The sequence below is a fragment of the Schistocerca americana genome, chromosome 3, assembly GCF_021461395.2.
Source record: "Schistocerca americana isolate TAMUIC-IGC-003095 chromosome 3, iqSchAmer2.1, whole genome shotgun sequence".
Lineage (NCBI taxonomy): Eukaryota > Metazoa > Arthropoda > Insecta > Orthoptera > Acrididae > Schistocerca > Schistocerca americana.
In genome coordinates, this window is record NC_060121.1 from 648266709 (window position 1) to 648290319 (window position 23611).

The 23611-nt window shown below is 42.5% G+C and overlaps 1 protein-coding gene across 1 annotated transcript in view; it reads right to left on the reverse strand.

Moving 5' to 3' along the window:
* Positions 1-23611, reverse strand: part of LOC124606271 (rho GTPase-activating protein 6) — a 1145472-nt gene that overhangs the window by 338853 nt on the left and 783008 nt on the right. The gene's annotated exons all lie outside the window — the stretch shown is intronic.

Consider the following 23611-nt stretch of genomic DNA (forward strand, 5'->3'; position numbering starts at 1 on the left):
GCCGGAACGACGGGCACGATAACCGGGATAAAGGTAGGAACAACCACGGGAATCGTGTGAATTCACCACAAAATAGGGGTGAAGGAAGCGAACAGGCCACAGGGAGAAAGAGAAGGGAAAATATCGCCGACGACGTAGAAATCAGATCGGCCGATCCACGGAGGAATGCTCCAGAACCAGGAGGAAATCAAACATTATGACCTGTGCCAATCGAGGGAGACAACCTTAGTCGACCCCTGATAACGAATAACCGCGAGATAAGGTACACTGGTCAGGACGACATTAGGGAAACATTACTGGAGGAGCAGACGGATAACCGGATTTCGGCCGTCAGCCCAGTAATTGCGATCTCGGTGAAAGGAATTTCACTGGACTGCTTAGTCGACACGGGAAGCCCGGTTTCGATCGTTAGTGAGGCCGCATTCCAGAAATGCGAGGAGACGGGAACTTTGCCGACTTTGCCGTTGCGAGGTACACAGGTGAAGGGAGCGATATACGGGAAAAGTGTAGAAGTCAAGTGGCAGACTAGGATTACGTTCCAATGCCAGGGCAAAGAGTTCGAGGCAAACTTCTTCATTGAGCTCCTAATGAACACAGAAATGATTCTCGGGATGGATTTTATGAGCGCTCACCAGGAAATTGTAGACCAGGGTGGAGGGATCATGTCTCTGAACAGAGATGGAAACCCCGTAGAATTAAAGTTCAATAATTGGGTCCTACGGGACGGAGCGGAAACTAGCTGCCTACGAATTCTCACTTACCCGGAATTGCGCCCTGAGCCGGAGATCCTCATAAACTGTGTAAATGGCGTGAGTTTACCGCCCTCCACGTATGGAAAGGATGAGGTCCTCGAGCGAATAATTGAGGAAAGCATGCGCAATGTAGGAGACATGCCAGAGGATGCCCGTGTACGATTATTAGAGGTTCTGAGGAACCATGAGAAAATATTCTCAGACGTACCGGGTGCGATAAGGAACTTCGAGTACAAATTCCAAATACGAGAACATAAAAGGTTCTTCGTCAGGCCGTACCCGATTCCACTAGCGCATAAAGAAAAGGTCAAGAAGGAGATTGCGAAGATGTTAGAACAAGACGTTATAGAACGCGCCGTGAATACATACAACTCACCACTCCTAGTAGTACCGAAAAGGGACGGATCGGCGAGGTTGGTGCTGGATTCTCGGCAAATAAATACGGTAATAAAGGCAGAAACAGACATACCGGAAAGCCTGGAGCAACTATTGCAACGGTTTCATGGAGTGAAGGTGTTATCCTCCATAGACCTGCGAGCTAGTTACTGGCAAATCGTGTTGCATCAAGAGTGTAGGCAGTATACCGCGTTTTTATGCTACGGTAACTGCTACCAACTCAAACGGCTTCCGTTCGGGTTGAATGTTTCGGCGGCGGCGTTCATACGAGGCTTGAACAGCATCCTTCCGGAAGACCTGCGTGAAAGAATTACGGTCTACGTCGACGACGTATTAATCTCGGAAAGTTCCTGAGAGGAACATAATGAAGTATTAAATCGATTATTAGACGCCTTCGAAAGAGCAGGAGTAACCGTAAACCTGGAAAAGTCGCAGTTCGGGTGCCAGAAGATAATTCCTGCGACATATAGTTTCGGTGGACGGGATACAAACGGACCCGGACAAAATCAAGGCAGTTGCGGAGTTCCCAAGACCCACGACTAAGCGACAACTAACAGGATTCTTAGGAGTCGCGAATTTCTTTAAGAAATTTGTAAACCTAAGTGTGCTGTCCACGCCACGTCTTTGCGCGCTTACTGACAAAAACACGATCTGGTACTGGGACGAGCAAGCACAGAATGAGTTCGTGAGGTTAAAGAAGGCATTGGTGAATGCACCGATTCTTGCGCATCCAGATTTGAGTAGGGAATTTTATCTGATGACGGATAGCTCGTTAAACGGCCTCGGCGCGGTTCTCTTCCGAGGGGACGACGAGAAGGATATGTTGACATGGAAGCCCGTATCTTTCGCGAGTAGAGTGCTGTCGAGGGCAGACAGAAATTACTCGGTGACGGAACTCGAGGGACTCGCTGTCGTCTTTGCGTTTAGCAAATTTCGGTACTTCCTGTATGGGAGATAATAATAATGGCTCTAAGCACTATGGGATTTAACATCTTAGGTCATCAGTCCCCTAGAACTTAGAACTACTTAAACCTAACTAACCTAAGGACATCACACACATCCATGCCCGAGGCAGGATTCGAACCTGCGACCGTAGCAGTCCCGCGGTTCCGGACTGCAGCGCCTAGAACCGCACGGCCACTGTATGGGAGAAATAATAAAGTGTTCACCGACCATCGAGCATTACAATTTCTGATGTCGGCAAAGTTGGCCCACGGCAGGTTAGCTCGCTGGGCGCTGTATCTACAGGAGTTCGATTTCACAATTAAATACATTCCAGGAGAAAAAAACCTGATAGCAGATGCGTTGTCTCGGGCTCCTATAGGCCTAAAACACGGCATAGACGGTGACCCGGGCGAGAATAATTTCAGTATTCTCTACCTGAAAAACGTCACGTTCGAAAACTTTGTGACGATGTCACTAAAGAATGTCGGGCGCGAACAAGAGAAGGACCCGAGACTAAAGGAGGTGAAAGGGAAGTGGAAGGACAGGTCCCAAGCTGCTATTCGGCAGTGCTACCGAATAGAGAACGGAATCCTCTTCCGGAAACGGAGCATAGAAGATCTGCGATGGCTGGTGGTAATACCTGAAGAACTAATAAATAAGCTAGTGTGGTATACACACCTAAGTTACGGACACTTCGGAGCACGGAAGTGCTTCCGGAAGTTACGAGAGGCCTGTTACTTCAATAACATGCTAAAGAGGATACAGCGGGTAATTAGAGTGTGTAAACCATGCCAAAGGACGAAACCGCCCACCACATCTTTTGCTGCACCGATGTACCCGATCATTCCAAGCAGGTTGCGAGAGGTCGCCGCGGTGGACTTGTTCGGGCCAATAACTCGAACGAAATCTGGCTACGCGTTTATTCTTGTAGCCGTGGAATTGACGTCGAAGTTCGTTTGCTTTACTCCGCTGAGGAAAGCAACGGGGAAAACGGTGGCGGCGGCATTCGCGAACGATTTCGTGCGCGAGGTCGGGCCGGTGAAACGAGTGATATCGGATAACGGACCGCAATTCCGACCTAAACATTGGCTGCAGATGCTGAGGCGGAGGAAAATAAAGCCGAATTTTATATCCTTGTTCCACCCGTCGTCTAACCCCGCAGAGAGAATAATGAAGGAATTAGGGCGGCTGTGCAGGCTGTACTGTTATAGGAAGCATAACACGTGGGACATACACCTAAAGGCGTTTCAGGAGATCTTAAATGAATTGCCAAATGCCTCCACGATGTTGCCACCAGTGTTAGTGCTAAAGAATAAGGAGCCCCCTAATCGAATCCGGGAAGTAATACCTTGGCCAAAGGAAAGACAACCAAGACACAAGGAGGTCGTTGATCTCGCGCTGGAAAATATCAACATTGCGGCAGACCGGAGGCAAAAGGCGTACCAAAAGAAAACGAGAAAATAAAATTCTTCATTGGACAGAAGGTGTGGGTTCGGTCACACAAACTGTCAAACAGAGGTAAGGGAATCTGCAAGAAGTTCCTAAGCCTGTACAATGGTCCGTACCGTGTGTGCCGTATCCCTCATCCGAACGCAATAGAAGTACAGACACTGGGGACGAGAAAATCGAGAGGGCTTCATCACGTATCAAACGTGAAACCCCTCACTGAATAAAAACTGTGGAACAATAGAATATAGGTAAAATAGATTTAGAGTATATTGTATATGTTGTGTCTAAAATGTATTAGGATAAATTGTATTCCGAGCAATAAGATGTACCAAGTGATCAATGAGCAGACAAGTCGCACATGAAAGTAAGGAGAGTAAGGACGAAATTACTCCAGAAGGAGATAAATATGTAAGGAGAATGGCTGGTTCCAATGGCTCTGAGCACTATGGGACTCAACATCTGAGGCCATCAGTCCCCTAGAACTTAGAACTACTTAAACCTAACTAACCTAAGGACATCACACACATCCATGCCCGAGGCAGGATTCGAACCTGCGACCGTAGCGGCCGCGCGGTTCCAGACTGTAGCGCCTAGAACCGCTCGGCCACACCGGCCGGCTGTAAGGAGAAAGATTAATCCGTATCCAGAAGTTGTGTTACAGGAAGGAGCGGTAACCAGAATGAAGAGGAACGATGCAAAAACCTCAAATGAGGTGTACAAAGGAAAAAGGGTGTAAGTTATCGTAGAAACCGGTTGTAGTGGGAGTAGCGGTAATTGTGTGTGTAGGATTTTGTTACTATAAGGCATGTTTTGGTTGTTAATTATATGTGTCGTAGTTGTTACAATAGTGCATGTTTTGTAGTTAATTCTCTGTTATACCTGTTACAGTAGCGCATGTACTGTAAACTAGATGGGAAGGTTGCCCTAAATGAGAAATTGTGGATGCAAAATGTGTGACGTCACAAGGAATGCTTGCTATGTAGCTAGTAAAGAGTGACTATGTGTGTATGTTGCATTTATGTGAGAAGAGTGAGAAATGAATGACTGAAGGACGTGGAAGTGTGATAAGTTAGTCTTAAGAATACTATAGATCATAATCTAAAACAAATGGAATTCTAGTTCCATCCATTTCTTGTCCATCAGTAAAGAAAATATCGTAGATTAATGTTGATTGAAATATCCCTATTATAAAGCCACTGAGAGATCAAATAAGGAATAAAAAATTGCTGTAAATTGATAGGATAATGATTCATGTATGAAAGGTGGCTAAATTAAAAGTCATGTTAAAATATCATTGGAAGGATAACGCCCATAAGGCACAGTAGGAGAAGGAGAGAGAGAAATAGAATCTGAGTAATGTAGGAAGACCTTATGGATTGCTCAGAACAGTCGGGGACTGTGATGGAAAATTTGTCTGAAATGTATCGGTATAGACAAGCTTCCCTGAGTTTAGATTAGCAACCAGGGGAGAATGCAGCCGAGGAGACCGGGTCGCCGATGCAAGCAATTAGCGGCTAGACGTCGGGCGAGCGCACGGCACTTGGGATTCCCTAAGAGACGGCCGTTGTCCGCGACTGTGTCAACACGCGCCGGAGGCGATTACCGGGCCTCCCACATGCAGGAACAAAGCGGTGGCTACCCAGGTAGCCGGCCGCAATCATGGAACAGACGAACAGCGAGCGGCGGTGACCTACATATGCCGAGCGCCCGCGCCAGCAGGTGACACGCCCCCAACTCTGAGGGCGCCGCACAGCAGCAGATGGTAACGGGCAGTCCATATGGATGACCCGTGAGGTGACGTGCCGCCACGCCTGGTGGACATCGTCACAAACAAACCCGGGATGGAAACTGCAGCACCCTCAAGAGGCGAGCTTGGCGTATCCAGGTCAGGCGTCGCGGTGCAGCAGATCAAGGAAGGAGAACCGGTGCGCGCCAGGGGCGTGTCAACAACGTCACCACCACACCTACAACGTCCGCAGTACCGATTCAAGAGGCATGTCAAACTCACCACTTGAGTCGGACATGCCGGGACTGCAGACGGAAGAGAGAGGCGAGTGACGTTACCGAGAGAGTGACGTCAGGAGTGTGGCTGTCGGCAATAATTGGGGATATGCTCACATATCGACGAGAGGTAGCCAGACGGGTCCGGGCGCTCACGATGCGGCACGCGGCGACGACTGCTAGGGGGATGCTATTCTGCCCTGGAGGTCGACGCCCACCTGACGCGGAAACGCGTGCCACCACGTCCTGAGGCAGCCATCAACGCGAGGCAACATGGGTCCTGGGGAGCTGACAAAGGTGAGGGAGCGGCCTGATGCAAGGAGGCGGCCGACATGATCGACGGAGAGCCTGCAGTCGCTGACACCTGCAGAATAACTTCCTCCCCTGTCCTCCAAGTAGCCCAAAACTGTGGTCCTCCAAGTACCCCGATCCCATAGTGAAGTGCAAGGTGTTTGAAAGTGCCACGTACATTCAGTATGTAGTGCGTGTGTTTACTTTTCAGCAGAACTGATTTTGCATATATTATGGCTACTTACTAAAGTAAATAGGGAAAGAGATAAAGAAAAAACTTTAACACGTCAATCCAGAAGTGAACGAACGAAATTGCTTAAAGATGTAATGTGATTTACTGAAAATTTCTCTAACTAATAGATTTTGTATGTTTTCTATGCTTCGCAAATGTTTCAAAGTGGGATACAAATGCGAAAAGACGCTAAGAATTTAAATGCGCACAAGCTTAATACAAACTTATCTATATGTTGTATGAAATTCAATTCATTGTCTAGTTTGTTTAAATTGTGCAATTTCAAGAATTTAGGTGTTTTGATAGATCTTGTGAAATATTTCAAAGTGGGACACACGGGCAACATGACTTTAATAATTTAGTGCCCACAAAGATTTAAATGGCTCTGAGCACTATGGGACTCAACTGCTGAGGTCATTAGTCCCCTAGAACTTAGAACTAGTTAAACCTAACTAACCTAAGGACATCACAAACATCCATGCCCGAGGCAGGATTCGAACCTGCGACCGTAGCGGTCTTGCGGTTCCAGACTGCAGCGCCTTTAACCGCACGGCCACTTCGGCCGGCAAAGATTTAAATGCCTAGTATATAAGAACTGATTACGTTTGTCAAAAAATTTAAAGTTTTCACTCATGTTACATTTGAAAAACGGATGCTTGGCCTAGATGATAGGTAAAATTTGTGTTACATTGAAATATTAATGATAAATTGTATATGTTTCAATGATGATGTTTAAGAGGGGCATAGGCCCATATGTTTATGTGTTAATAGTTGAATACTGCTCTCAGAAGGAGACAACCATGTGTGAGGGTTTTGGATGTTAAATTTTGTAGTCTGAGTTTTGAATTTGAATACTATGTTCTACGGAACAGATGAGGAGGATGTGTAATAAAATCAGTAAAGAATCAGATAGATAAATGACACACCTCCGACCACTCGACCACTAGGTTTAAAAAAAAAAATGCTTGAAAGTGCCCTTCCAAAAGCAAGGACACTTGCTGCCCATTTTTTCGCCAGAAGGGGAGGGTTATGTAACAGCTCCATGTAAGCCACTACATGGCTCGACCCCACAACTAAAGGCACCTGAGTGCCCTTCCGACACTCAGGGAAGAGTCTGATGATAATTAGTAAGATAGGGTTATTTAAATATAGACGATCATTTTAATATTAGATATGGTAATTGTCTGCAAGGTGTGAATGCGAACGTGTGATGAGGTATGCGTGAGATGTCGGCTGTGGGTGTGCTATAGGCACAGTAGAAGTGTAGCCAACCCCGAATCTAGTAGAGCGCGACTGCACTGGACCAGAGAGGCATAAGCTCCACGCGCGTCATTAGCGCTCGTTAGGTTGGCAAATAACCGTGTGCGGTATCTCTGAGTCCCTGCGGCCACGATGTGTGGACCCGGACGAGGGAGACCGTATCGGGGTTGTTGCTGGGAAGATCTGGGTGAGTAAGCACGCTCTGCTCTATCGCTGCGATAGTAAGCGAAGATTTAGAATTCCATGTTCACTTTGAACTTGGAAGCAGCTTCCCTGCTGAGGAAAGCCACTATGGTATTTCCTAGAATCATCTCGGTTAGGAGAGATAGGGAGATGATTTCTTTTGCCAAGTAATTTCATGGGAATTGTGTTCACTGCACTTGGGAGTGAACAGGCGCTCATTGCCGAGTAATACTCAGAACTGCTCAATTTGCATTTCAGTGTGAGTGTGAAGTATATACGCAAAGTGTACTTTATTTAAATGTGTTTATTGACTCCTGATTGTGGAGAGGTTGGTAACGCGTGGTCCGCAGACCCCGTGCATTTCTTGGTGATAAGCTTCACCTCGACGTAATCACATTTCGCGATCGAGCTGGATCTTCTACGTAAATTCACGCGTGTGATTTAATTGTTCCTTCATAATATCCAGTAAAACTCGCGAAGTTAGTTAAACGTGAAGACGGGACTTGCCCGAATTAAAGTTACAGTTGGAACCATGTGCTCTCTCCCAATGTTGTCCCACTTGGTGTATGGGAACCTTCCTCTTTTATCTGTTAGATAAAATGAATAGAGTGAATGTTAGTGTGTGTGTGTGTGTGCGTGGCTAAATGATGATAGAAATGTGCAGGCGGTAGTCATTGTCGATTCACGGCACATGTTAGCCGGATGTTTAACTAAGTTTACTTAGATATGATACTATTTGTATAACGCCAGCATTCCGTGATAAGTGAGAGGGAATATTTGAGATGGTAATGTTTATTGAATAAATGTGATTGTGTTATTATATAAATATGTTACAGTGACTTCTCCCAGCCACACCATATTCCATTATCATTTCACAGAATATTTGGTATGCGTATTTCAGTTAATCACCTGTCTATGTCCCACTCATGGGCATATTTCATTTAATAAACTCTGTAAGGTGGTATTAAAACTTCATTATAATAATATTCTAATTCTAACTTGATCAAAACCACCGAATAAAACTTTAGTTTGAGTATTGATGCTTGTTGCTGCAAATGGCCGCCGGCGTCTTCTATAGTACAGGTGCCATTTATAAAATTGAGGAGGTCTGCCGAGGGTGCGGAAAGCAAGTATCATGCACCATGCCTCGTCGAGTTTCTGCACTACACCTGGTGAAAGGAGGTCTGGCACGGTATTATGTGGTACCCCATGATTTTTATCACTTCAGTGTATAGTGTGTGTGAGACATGTAGTGGGTATTAAGTACAGCAATTCTAGCACGACACAGAACTATCGCAACACTTAAATGACCAATGTTAACATTCCGAAGTGATGTGAACTGGAAAGAGAATCAATTTTAGGGATGGCATATGGACAGTAGAGCAGTGTCCTTACGAAAGGGAAGGAGGATAATTAGTGTTTGAGGTCCCGTTGACAACTAGATCTTTAGAGACGGTGTACTTGCAAGGGAAATGCATTTTACCGTCCTTTTTTGAACAAGGAAATTTTTCAGACCTTCAGTAGTACCTGCGTGAGATGGAGTACGGTATTTTTCACGAAACGTTGTTGCGCAAGAATACGTAATATATGAGGCGGTCTACGAACCTATTCGTCTGCTTCGCCGAGGGACCATGAGTATTCCACGAAAAAGATGATACATGCGGACGAGAAGAGACACAGACGGGCAAATTTCCTGGAATTCAGCTCCCGAAACTGAATGACAAATAACGGTACAACGTACCTTCGCTGCATAGAGTATGTGATCAAGAGTGCCCGGGCACCTGGCTGAAAATGACTTACAATTTCATGGCGCCCTCCATCGGTAATGCTGGAATTCAGTGTGGTGTTGGTCCACCCTTAGCCTTGATGACAGCTTCCACTCTCGCAGGCATACGTTCAGTCGGATGCTGGAACGTTTGTTGGGGAATGGCAGCCCATTCTTTACGGAGTGCTGCACTAAGGAGAGGTACCGATGTCGGTCGGTGAGGCCTCGCACGAAGTCGGCGTTAAAAAAAATCCCAAAGGTATTCTGTAGGACTCAGGTTAGGACTCTGTGCAGGCCAGTCAATTACAGGGATGTTATTATCGTGTAACCACTCCGCCACAGGCCGTGCATTATGAACAGGTGCTTGATCGTGCTGAAAGATGCAATCGCCATCCCCGGAATTGCTCTTCGCCAGCGGGAAGCATGAAGGTGCTTAAAACATCAATGTAGGCCTGTGCTATGATAGTGCCACGCAAAACAACAAAGGGTGCAAGCCCCCTCCATGAAAAACATGACCACGCCATAACACAACCGCCTCCGGAATTTACTGTTGGTACTACACACGGTGGCAGATGACGTTCACCGGGCATTGGCCATACCCACACCCTGCCATCGGGTCGCCGCATTGTGTACCGTGATTCGTCAGTCCACACAACGTTTTTCCGCTGTTCAGTCGTCAAATGTTCACGCTCTTTACACCAAGCGAGACGTCGTTTGGCATTTACCGGCGTGATGTGTGGCTTACGAGCAGCCGCTCAACCATGAAATCCGTTTTCTCACCTTCCACCTAACTGTCATAGTACTTATAGTGGATCCTGAAGCGGTAAGGAATTCCGGTATGCTGATCTGGATAGATGTCAGTCAACAGACGAGGTCGGCCTGTACACTTATGTGCTGTACGTGTCCTTTCACTATCACATCGGAAGCAGTGGATATTGGGATGTTTAGGAGAGTGGAAATCTTGCTTACAGACGTATGACACAAGTGACACCCAGTCACCTGACCACATTCGAAGTCCGTGAGTTCCGCGGAGCGTCCCATTCTGCTCTCATTCGATGTCTAATGACTACTGAGGTCGCTGATGTGGAGTACCTGGCAGTAGGTGGCAGCACAATGAACCTAATATGAAAAACGTATGTTTTGGGGGGTGTCCAGATACATTTGTTCACATTCCCCAAGATTGGCTGTGTTATACTGAAGCTCAAAATATAGCGCGGAAAAAAGGTCATATGCTTTTAATGGTTTCCATAACGAAACCATGTCTCGAAATATGACAGAAAATACAAAGAAGTTCTGGCCATATGTAAAGTACATCAGCGGCAAGACACAATCACTATCTTAATTACGCAATAGCAATGGGAACGCTACCGATGATAGTGCCACAAAAGCGGAGTTATTAAATACGGTTTTGCGAAATTCCTTCATGTAAGAAGACGAAGTAAATATTCCAAAATTAGAACCGAAAACACCTGCAAACACAAGAAACTTGGAACTAGATATTCTCGTTGTAGTGAAGCAACATAAATCAGTAAAGGCAAGTCTTCCATTCTATACCGTATACCAATTAGGTTTCTTTCAGATTATGCTGATACAATAGCTCCTTATCTAGCAATCATATACAACTATTAGCTCGGCAAAAGATCCGTACCTAAAGACTGGAAAGTTGTGTGGTCACACCAACACTCAAGATACGAAGTAGTAGTAAACCGCTGAATTACGGACTAGTATCACTGACGCCGATTTACAGCAGGATTTTGGAACATATACTGTGTTTGAACATTATAAGTCATCTCGAAGAAAACAGTCTATTGACAACAGACAACACAAATTCAGAAAATATCGCTCTTGCGGAGCGCACAAAGTAATGAGTGTTATCGATAAGGGATCTCAAATTGATTCCGTGTTTCTAGATTTTCAGAAGGCTACTGTCACTGTTTCTCGCAAGCAGCTTCTAATCAAACTGCGTGTCTATGGAGAATCATCTCAATTGTGCGACATGATTCGTGGTTTCCTGTCAAAAAGTTCACCGTTCGTCACCGTCTAAAACAGAACTAATATCTACCTTTCCCCAAGGAAGTGCTATAGGCCCTCTGATAATCCTAATCTGTATAAACGTTTTGGAGACAGTCTGAGAAGCTGCTTAGGTGGTTTGCAGATGACGCTGTCGGTGACCGTTTAGTGAGGTCATCAGAAGATCAAAACCAGCTGCAAAATGATTTAGACAGAGTATCTGTAAGGTGCGAAAAGTGGCAATTGATCCTAAATTATGAAACGTGCTAGGTCATCCAAATGAATACTAAAAGAAATACGTTAAATTTCGGTCACACGATAAATCACACAAATCAAAAGGCTGTCAATTCAACAAAAATACCTAATGATTGTTCCTTTTGTTGGCAAAGTTCTTAGAAGATACAATAGATCAACTACAGAGACTGCATACACCATACTTGTCCGTTCTTCTTTGGAGTACTGCTGTGTACTATGGTATCCTTACTATTATAATTGTCGGGAGACGTCGAAAAAGGTCAACGCAGAACAGCTTGTTTGTATATCACGAAGTAGAGGAGACTGTGTCAAGGGCATACGCGATTTGGTGTGGCGATCATTAAAACAAAGGTGTTTTTCGCTGCGGCGAGATTTTTCACATAATTTCAATCAACAACTTTCTTCTCCGAACGAGAAAATATTTTGTTCATGCCAATATACATAGGGAAAAATGATCACTGTAATAAAACAAGAGAAATCCGAGCTCGCGCGGAAAGCTGTATATGTTCGTTTTTCCCGTGCAATGTTCGGGCGTGGAACGGTAAAGGAATAGTCTGAAGGTTGGTTGACAAAACCCCTGCCAGGTACTTAAGTGTGGATTACAGAGGAGTCATGTAGACATAGATTTAGCTGTAGATGTACAATAGATCTTGTATTATGTAGACGAATTACGTGCAGAGCCCCTGTACTGAAAAGCGTGTGGCAGATGGAGTGCAGCTTCTGGCAATGGCACGTGCCCACCAGCGCGGAGTGCAGTGTTGTGAGAAAAAGGGGGCGGTGGAGGTCCCTGTGCTGTGAAGCACGTGGCAGCAGCAGCGGCAGTGGCGGCCGGCCCTTGCGCGTCATCGGCCGGCGCGACCTTAGCGCCGCTAAATATAGCGGCGGCCGCGCGTATTACATGGCCCATTTACCGTGCCTCGCCGGCTGCGCCCAGTGTTTCGGCAACCGCGCACTACACGATCGCCGTGAGGACGGCCAACTCGGGACCTCTCATATTCGCAAGGACGCCAAGCTGCTGCGTATCTAACATTTTATTTGCAGGATCCTAAACACCAACGCAAACACACCAGACAAAAAAATTAGGCCACCTGCAGGAGACTTACGCTTACACAGTATAACACCGCCTTGAGCTTTGATAATGGCCTCTGTTCGTGAAGAGAGTTCACAAGTTTCTTCGGGTATGCCATATGCAGGCGAAGCCACTTATCGATGATAAGATCCCGTTGATATGTCCACGTCAGGGATGCTAACTGTTACGTTTGCAGTTGTTGTCTTGGTAGATGGGAGAATCAATGAAGACGTAGTAAAAAACATCTTCACCGAGGATATTGAAATAAACATCCTGATTCTTCATCATGGTGACCTGAACCAGTGAGCCCATAACATGGCATGAAAACACCGCCAAAACATCACAGAACCGCATCCGACATGTACTATACCCACCACACAATGCGGCTTAATGGGGCAGGGGGTCGGGGGACGCTCATGAACAACGTACAGTATACACTATTTGAAAGCTGCATCATGTCCACAACTTTTTCAGTCACGACAACGAAATTTTATACCAACCGTTACGTGAAATTAATACAGTTATGGTTAAGTTCCTTGGATTATGGATGGCCGCCTACCTCAGCTTATACAAAGAATTTCAAAATTTACTCTTGAAATAACATTTACTGTTTTGTTAGAAACAAGGGTACAAAATTTCACAATCTTAGCCTTCATAGATTCTGAGAAAAGGGTACATAAACTTAAAAAAATATAATTTTCAGGAAATGCAATTTGAAGTTTAACCTCAAGTCTTTTCTTATGTCACATCTTATGCAGGCCCCAGGTTTGTGCTCAGGGTCCTCCTCCCTTTCAAGGGCACTCCACTGCTTTCTTGTTTTCTGACTTCATTCCTTTACAAGAACTTCAACTGACTTTTCAGCTGCAGATAGGTGCTGCAAATCTATTTTTCACAAGATGTCTTCAGTGAAATTTCCTATCTTAGAGTCCGTTATCCTTAATACCTTCATCTTCCCTACGTTATCGTCATTAAATAGAAGAATGCCATCGTAAGTTGCAATTCTGACAACTGTAGCAGATGAAAATGTGGCAAAACAAGAATTTCTTCTTCGTAACCAAAGCAGCTGGTTTGTTATTGTTTCTAAGATACGGAACAGTCACAGATGGTCTATAAAACCAAAGAGTATATATTACTGCGCTCTAGATGTATCCTATGCAAGTTTGCTTGAAAATAATCCACGGAATCGTTGTTCACCGAGATAGTATTGCGACGTAGCTTCAAAAAGTGGGCGTGACTGGACGGTCACTTCACACATGTAATTATTTTTCAGGCATTTGGGATGCAATTCGCCATTGAAATTTTGGGTACTTATTCTACATGAGTTCTACTAATAAATAAGAAATGTATCGATAAACATCCCCCTTTAAATGCTTCTTTGGTCGCTTCTGCACACACACTGTGTGCAGTTCGCAATGCTCTCGTTCGGAAACCGGTTGATATGGCTCTATATTCAATGATGGCAGCAATTCCTCTCTGGTATGAAATCGATTGTCATTGAGAATGCGTTACGCTCACCCCCGGCCGTTGTCGTATAGAATTACGGTATCGTAATTGACTACCAGCAATCCATTAGGCCAATTGTACACTACAGTCTTCATCTCAGGATCACTTCTAAAACTGTTCCTGCCCATAAAGACATTGAGCTTCGTGATAAGGTGTCCTACACGATTTCGTTTTTCTCTTGATTTTTCAATTCAACTGTGAACGGTGACGGATTTCCGGACCGTTATGCACATTTGTTGCCCATTGTGGAAAATTTCGAAACACCAACATTCCTTTCTTTCATTATTGTGGCATTATATTCCTTTAGAGGTGGTAAAGGTCTACAGGTTTCGACATCAGATCATTCAAAAATCGAATTATTCCTACTACCTAATACTCTGTAGGACTCCTATATCACATAGTTTGTTTTGAACAATAACAGATTGCACGCTAGTTTTGACTGGCTCTCATACAATTCAAACAATATGCAGAAGAAGGCATTCGACCTTCGACGTGAACATGGACAGTAGGAGCCAAAATGGATGCATTTCGTACTATTTTTACATTAGGTTACATACTACAGATTTGTGTATGTCTCACATGCTCTACGTTGATAATAACGGATAACCACAAAAAGTTTTTGATCGTGACACACTGTAACAACAACGACGCTGTACTATTGTACATATAATTAAACTTTTTTTCCATCTGATTTTTCGGTAAATTAGTGTAATTGATGTTCTGATTTCATTTCTTTCTTGTTTCATGCCATTATGTTAAAGAAATTGTAAACAATTTTCAATTTGAATATTAATGTTCATGTCAAATGTCAAGCAATATTGTAATAGAATTGAAATGTAACAAATGTTGAAACTATTGTAAGATGTTTAAAACTGTAACTGTGCGTCTGGTCTATACGTAGACAATGTGTTAGAATATGTAGAATGTAAAACCTTGGGTGAATACCCTGTCCGTAAGGGAGCGGTAAAAGGTGGATGGCAGGTGAGCGCGGGAAAATGCACGCGAGCACTGTACGACACAACGGGCTCAGCAGTAGTAGTTGGAGTTTGGTTTTGGTCTGAGCAACACGTTCTGGAGCGAGGAGGCTTTCCTGGAAGACGTAGTTTCATTGAGCCTCAGGTATGCCGTTCCAACGCCCATACAGCATGGCAAAATTCCATAGGCACTAAATGGAAAAGTATTGCGACGCTAAGAAGAATTAAAGTGCCGATACATCAAGAGCCATAGCTGTGGTTGTATGCGTGCTCTGTGCCTCGGCATCTCGCCGCCCGCCGACCGCCGCATCGATACAAACAGGTTGAAACTTTTAGTACTGTATTCGTATGGACCAGTGTTACTTTTGTTCCATACTGTTCAATAACAACTTCAATTTTACCAGAACTTTCCTATCATTTAATTATCCTCACAACTAACCTAGATAGGGTCCTTTCCAAATGTTGTGCAATCCGAGTGTCCCGAAATGAAAAATTAAATTTTGTGTTAATATCAATTACCTGCAGACCTAACTATGTAAGAATGGAGTTTAAAGAACTGTTTTGTTAATGAACCAGTAAATGAATAACGAAGGTCTGACAAAGTTGGAAGATAACTTTAATATTGATATAGTAATGAAGTTTAATTATTTCGAGACAGATACAATGGTATTTAAATGAGTAGGAAATAAGATAAAAAGAATAGTAACTCATATATTGGAAATCTTGAGCGCATAATGATTTAAGTAATCAATTTTTTTTAATACAGTGATCATAACAGGGCCCCCCCCCTTTTATTCATTTGAATTCTGAAGTGTTCTAAATTGATTTGACCAGCAAAAGTTAAAGTCAATATAAAAGCCAAAATTTATCAGTGTTTTATCTTTATCAAAATTGACATTGTATGTGTGACTCGAAAGTGCTATTTCTAGGGTAACCTATGCCCGATTTTAATCAGATCAATAGACAGTACGAAGTTTTGTAGTAAACATTATAGTGTAGCGTTATGTATTTATGGTTTATCCATATCAGTACAGAAAGTGAAATTATCAGTTCAATAGATTTTCTGGTTCTAAAATTCTACTATATTATGCAGTGTTACTACTTGTTGCTTTGCACGAATATCTGCCAACTAGTACAGGGAAGAAACTCAGTTAATGCCTAATTAGGCTGCCGACCGTATTATTAACAACTGGTAGCATCTTCTGTGTTGTTTTTATTGTCCGTCCTGACGTGTAGTTGCATTTCGGACTTATTTGACGTATCATTGTTATTACAGAGTGGGTGTAAGTCTGATTTGCCACCATTCAGGTACACGCGGTCAATATCTATACAAAAATCCTGTCTTGTAAGGTGAACCCCACTCACTTACCATAGTACAGGCTTTAAGGAGTATTGTGTGCCCCACGCGCACGTTACAAGTGGCTCCCGGTGACAGGACATCCAGTTGTTTTCGGTCACAAATTAATGTGAATACTGAACAGTGGATGTTCAGTGGCACAAACTGTAATAATATTCAGTAAAGTAAATAGCAGTGAATGTCAAGTACGGTAGTGAGGCGTAATTTGCGTTCTGTATGGACAAGAACGTAGACACAGTATATGTGCCGAGCGTAACGAAAGATGTGGTTGGCAATGACAGGAGTTTACGCGGCCAGATAACAGATGGCGTTAGTGGTAGACAATTGGCGTACATGCAATACCACGAACATGTTAACGAACAGATTGAAATGTCGAGATCGCCTCGAACACAGCAAGGAATAAAACAGGAAGTAGAGGATGACTTTGTAGATGATAGTGGGTACGTGATCGAATCCACTGACATGTTTGATTCATCACAGATAAAGAAAGAACCGAAAGAAAATTTTGAAGTAGGATCGGAACACACCGATTCCGTAGAACAAAACAGTGTGAAAACTTTAAACATGAACGATTTATTTGAACAATTAACCAAACAAGTTGCAGGACAGAATGATCAGCATAAAACACAAGTTGACGATCAGCTTAAAACACAAAGTAATCAGCTCAAAACACACGTTGAGCAGTTTAAAACACAAGTTGGTCAGCTTAAAGCACAGGTCGAAGAACAAGGAATTAAAATTAGTAAACAAATAGAACAGGTAGATCAAAAAGTGGGTAATTTAAGTTCTGCAGTAAATACTATGAAGTCTGAAATTGACGCAATTAATAAAAATATGAATACTACGGAGGGGGAAATTGATAACGTAAACAGTAGGTTTGATGTTGAAATTCTCAACATCCAAGAGAAATTAGAGCCTCTAGTTGAAACAAAAGTAGACGAAAAGGTTTTCGGTCTTAAAACTGAGATCGTAAACGAATGTCAACACGGAATCTCACAGTTGAAAAAGGCAGTTTCAGATACTGAAAGAAATTTAGGCGAAAAAGTTATCTGATGTGTGCAAAAGTGTGAACAAAATACATCGAAAATTCAAGGCAAAATTTTCGATCTCGAGAGTAAAATCAAAGATAGGCCTTGTGTTGTCTGTAATGGCACGCCACTTACGAAGCTGTTGTAAGGTGAGGAGCGCTTCGATCCCGCCAAAAAACATAACGGATGGCATCCGTTGAATTTCATCAAAAATTGCGAGAGGATGTTTCCTGAACACTTGTCTGGTCAGGAGAAAATAAACGTAGTAATTAGCGCCTTAGCAGGTGACGCTAAGCGCTGGGGAATTAACTTGAATACCGAACTAATGACGTTCGAAGAGTTTAAACAAAGGTTTACGGAAGAATACTGGTCCGAACAGAAACAGGATCATTTGTGGCGCGAGTTTATCATGGCCAAACTTCATGATAACAGGGGCAGGAATTCTTTGAAAGATTTCTGCGAATATTGGTACCAAAAGTTGACACACTTAAGAGGGAGAAGATCCGATTCTGAAATCAAATGGCAGCTATATAAAAAGCTTCCAGAAGATTCAAAGAGATATGTGGGAAGCAATCATCGTAGCTTCCAAGCGTTTCTCGAAAGGGTCGAAGACGAAGACCACTGGCGCGAAAGTCGTACCAATTATCAGAATTTTAGTAACAGAAATAATCGCAATAATGACGAAAGAAATGACGGCGATGGGTTTCGCGTCAACATGATACAGAGAGGTAGAGGCAGAGGAAGAGGGAGTTATCCAGGTCACGGTAGAGGGTACACCGCGCAAAATAATAACGACGTGGGAAACTGATTTCCGCGAACGTTGCGGGCCAAACGGAAGCGGACAGAACATACCGGCCCCTATTTAAGAAATGTTACCGGACTGACAGTACAGTTATGAGACAGGTTAGAGACAGGCGTGGAACGACGCAACGCGTTGTTGCGAAACAAGCGTCAGGTGCGAGCGCAGATGACTCATCTTCGCCGCGCAGAGCGATACATGTTAACAGGCGAGTGGAGCATCAGAGGGCAACGGCCCAGCCTAGCAGAACAGCTGTTCAGAGAGAAGCCGCTAGCAATGCGCCAGCATTAGGTACAAACATTGCCGTAAGAGCTGGTGAATACATTACGAGTGATAATTCCGTGGCGAAGGAAATAGTAGATGGAACAGTGGATACACAGAGAGGTGCGGTCAGCAGTGTTAGCAATGAAGTAAATGGCGAGAATGAATTAGCAGAAGTAACTGGTTGGCGTGTGCAGATCGACGACCTGTACAAGGGCCTCAAGCAATGTGAGTGGGAGGATTTTAAGAAGCAGTATGAGGCAAGGAGGTTAATTAATGAAAAAGGAAATAGTAGGGACGTCGATAAGGTGACGTGGCCCAAATTTAAAGAGGAGAGAGTAAATAGCGCCGCGCAAAGTACGCGTGCTGCCGATAGGACGAAGGTTAAAGATAGAAAGGAATTGGAGGATGAAATCCTAAGCATTGACGAGGAAGTAACTTCTGTTAACGATCACCCAATAGTACAAGCTGTTACCGAAAGGCACCGTGGGAAAGGGACAAGAGTAATTGAAGTCCACGAGGATTACACTAAATATGAAGTAACAGTGGATGTGAGTAAAGCTGATAATGAGGCCGTTTTGCCAAAAGAGGATACTGAGTTAAAATCAAAGCCTGACGAAAATGCAGAGGAAGAACTTAGTGCCTGTCTCAGAAAAGCTTTTATGTTAGAACCTGAAAGCGATCCAGAATGGTCGGATTCTGACGATAGTTCAGATGACGAGTATTTTGGTACTAGTGAAAATAATGGGAATACAGCTAATTGCGATATTGTACCTATTGTTGACGAAGTTTCAAAACAAAACCCAGATGTTGAGACTTAACACAGAAAAAAGGAACCACCTGACGACTCAGTGTTTATTTTGCAAAGAGTTCAAGTAAGTAAAGACTTTGAAATCCAGAAACCTAGAAAGCCACCAGATATAAATGGTTCACAGGTCAGGAACGTATCTTGGGATGATGTCACAGTCGACCAAGGTGCGTTGCGGAAAAAACAGGAAGGGGTATGATTTAGAGTCTGGGGCAGATTTATATTGGACATTGAGAATGTCATGAACACCTTACATCATGAAACTACTGGGTTCCCACAGGAAGAAATTTTGTTAGGCAGCAGAAGTAAAAGTTTAATTGAGGAAAAACTAGAGTTTCCACCTTGTACAAGCTTGGGGTGAGTCAAAAGAAAGAATTAGTCAGAAAAAGGGCAAAGCAAAAAGCTGAATCTAGATCTAAAAGACATGATAAAAACCTGAAAGTTTCAAAATTTAAAATTGGGGATTATGTTCTTTTAAAAACCCACGAAAAATGTAGTGAACTGAACCATGAAATTTCCAAATTTAAATATATTTATAATGGACCATATATAATACAGAACATTCCACACGATAATGCTTACTACCTGATCTACCTAAAATCCAAGAGACCTTTCGGTGTAAGAAACGTTGTGGACCTGAAACTGTATGTTCCTAGGAGTGAGTGACTTAAGTACACTCAGAAAGCAATCTGCAGTAAATATGCTGTGTCTAAGGATGAAATTATTTTATTCTAAATGTAACAAATCTTTGTAAATGTATGTATACCAATGTCAGTGTGCTAATGTACTTATGTGAGTTTCAGATTACCAAATGTATTATAAATGTAGAGGTGTATGGAGAAAAGGGCTGAAAAGAAAGAGTAAATGCTGCAAGCCAAATAAAAGATGGAACTGGCAAAAACCAAAGAGGGCAGATAAATAGTTAAAGAAGAATTGTAAGTGTGGTACAGGAGATGTGATAAAATGATGCGAAATGAACTGCCCAAATCTGAATAATAGGCAGCAAATATGTGTAGTAATTTTTCTAAATATTATTTTGTGTTTATTAGTAAATAAGGAAACGGACTGCCATTCAATGCAAGCAGCAACAAATTGTCTTATAGAGTATATAGGTATTTGTATATGCTTTGTAGTTAAGTGTTTGTGTTTCAGCTTTTGAACTTATTTTTCTGAGAAATTTAATAATAAGTAATTTGCTATTTAAATCACGTTCTGATAGGAGGTTGGACTGTGCCAAAGGCACTTCAGTAAATGATAAGTAAATGTTCTCGATGTATTAAAAAACATAGACCTGTATGATGTGAGTAAAAGGAAGTTTCGTGATATAAAATTTTATGATGGTACATTCACTCAAAGATTCAGAGCAACTGTAAAATATAAAGTTTAGTGTTCCCATCAAATTTGCACTTAGTGAAATTTACTGGAAACAGGGGCATGTGTAACAACAACGACGCTGTACTATTGTACATATAAGTAAACTTTTTTTCCATCTGATTTTTCGATAAATTAGTGTAATTGATGTTCTGATTTCATTTCTTTTTTGTTTCATGGCATTATGTCAAGGAAATTGTAAACAATTTTCAATTTGAATATTAATGTTTATGTCAAATGTCAAGCAATATTGTAATAGAATTGAAATGTAACAAATGTTGAAACTACTGAAAGATGTTTAAAATTGTAACTGTGCATCTGGTCCATACGTAGGCAATGTGTTAGAATATGTAGAATGTAAAACCTTGGGTGAATACCCTGTCTGTAAGGGAGCGGTAAAAGGCGGATGGCAGGCGAGTGCGGGAAAATGCACGCGGGCACTGTATGGCACAACGGGCTCAGCAGTAGTAGTTGGAGTTTGGTTTTGGTCTGAGCAACACGTTCTGGAGCGAGGAGGCTTTCCTGGAAGACGTAGTTTCATTGAGCCTCAGGTATGCCGTTCCAACGCCCATACAGCATGGCAAAATTCCATAGGCACTAAATGGAAAAGTATTGCGACGCTAAGAAGAATTAAAGTGCCGATACATCAAGAGCCATAGCTGTGGTTGTATGTGTGCTCTGTGCCTCGCCATCTCGCCGCCCGCCGACCGCCGCATCGATACAAACAGGTTGAAACTTTTAGTACTGTATTCGTATGGACCAGTGTTACTTTTGTTCCATACTGTTCAATAACAACTTCAATTTTACCAGAACTTTCCTATCATTTAATTATCCTCACAACTAACCTAGATAGGGTCCTTTCCAAAGTTGTGCAATCCGAGTGTCCCGAAATGAAAAATTAAATTTTATGTTAATAACAATTACCTGCAGACCTAACTATGTAAGAATGGAGTTTAAAGAACTGTTTTGTTAATGAACCAGTAAATGAATAACGAAGGTCTGATAAAGTTGGAAGATAACTTTAATATTGATATAGTAATGAAGTTTAATTATTTCGAGACAGATACAATGGTATTTAAATGAGTAGGAAATAAGATAAAAAGAATAGTAACTCATATATTGGAAATCTTAAGCGCATAATGATTTAAGTAATCAATTTTTTTTAATACAGTGATCATAACAGTTTCAGGGCCCCCCCCACCCCCTTTTATTCATTTGAATTCTGAAGTGTTCTAAATTGATTTGACCAGCAAAAGTTAAAGTCAATATAAAAGCCAAAATTTATCAGTGTTTTATCTTTATCAAAATTGACATTGTATATGTGACTCGAAAGTGCTATTTCTAGGGTAACCTATGCCCGATTTTAATCAGATCAATAGACAGTACGAAGTTTTGTAGTAAACATTATAGTGTAGTGTTATGTATTTATGGTTTATCCATATCAGTACAGAAAGTGAAATTATCAGTTCAATAGATTTTCTGATTCTAAAATTCTACTATATTATGCAGTGTTACTACTTGTTGCTTTGCACAAATATCTGCCAACTAGTACAGGGAAGAAACTCAGTTAATGCCTAATTAGGCTGGCGACCGTATTATTAACGACTGGTAGCATCTTCTGTGTTGTTTTTTTTTGTCCGTCCTGACGTATAGTTGCATTTCGGACTTATTTGACGTATCATTGTTATTACAGAGTGGGTGTAAGTCTGATTTGCCACCATTCAGGTACACGCGGTCAATATCTATACAAAAATCCTGTCTTGTAAGGTGAACCCCACTCACTTACCATAGTACAGGCTTTAAGGAGTATTGTGTGCCCCACGCGCACGTTACAACCCTTACGTAAAATGAAAAAATTATCTGTTACTGCGCATGCTGGAGTGACAAATTTGTTCGTACACACGACTCCGTGCCTCCCGACAATAGTACATACAGTTCCCACATCACGATAGCAAAAGAAAGTGATGGATGAAATTCGTGACAAACCATTTTTATTCCTGTAGATACATGAAATTAACATGTACGTGTCATATCTGATAACTGCACAGCTTTATAAAAACGGTCGGTCAATGACTCTCAATGAGCGAATTTTTTTTGCTCCCTTGATAAAATGCACGCCGAATGACACGATGACTGGAATCCTCCGCAGTTCGTAATGGTATATTTAATTTTTTGACACCTCATTGTGTCAAATGTCCCAACCTTACAAGTTCCGCAAAGCTGTTCTCTACGTGACGTAATTTTACGGCCCTGTTTACATGTTAAGTGTGGCTTTGCCGCGTACATACACAACAATTAGATCACTTAATGGCCTACAGACGTCGCAACCAACAAAACTGACTGACACTTCCGAGAGAAGGCCCTAAGTGCGCAACTTCCCAAACAAGAAACCCGACACACGAAGTTAAGCTGTCATGGCTGGAAATAGTTGTGGTTGTTGCTTATTTGAGAAGTCTTTAACATCGAATGTCATGCGATCCATGTAACCTGTTAACACTGTACACACACAAAAAAACAACGCATATTGTAGACGAAATATACAAACAAATGGGGTTTAAATATTAGGTGTCAGTTTTCATGATTGATTCCGCAAAAATAAAAAAAAGATATACTTAAAACGAAATGATAATCATCGCGCTTCGTACCACGAAGAACGCTTCGGACATTCTATAAGAAGTAGAGTCGGAATGCTTCTACGACTGAAACGGAGCATCAACAATTGTCCTACCAGGTCTCGGACGTTCCGGTTGACTCATCTGCGGAGTGGCGCAGTGCTACGCAGTAGGGGATAAATGCTTATTGACGGATAGCTGTGCTTCACGTTCAAATGTATTCGTCGTATTTCTCTTTATTCAATCTAAACTGCGAGAATTTTATTAGGACAAGAACAATACCTCATGTA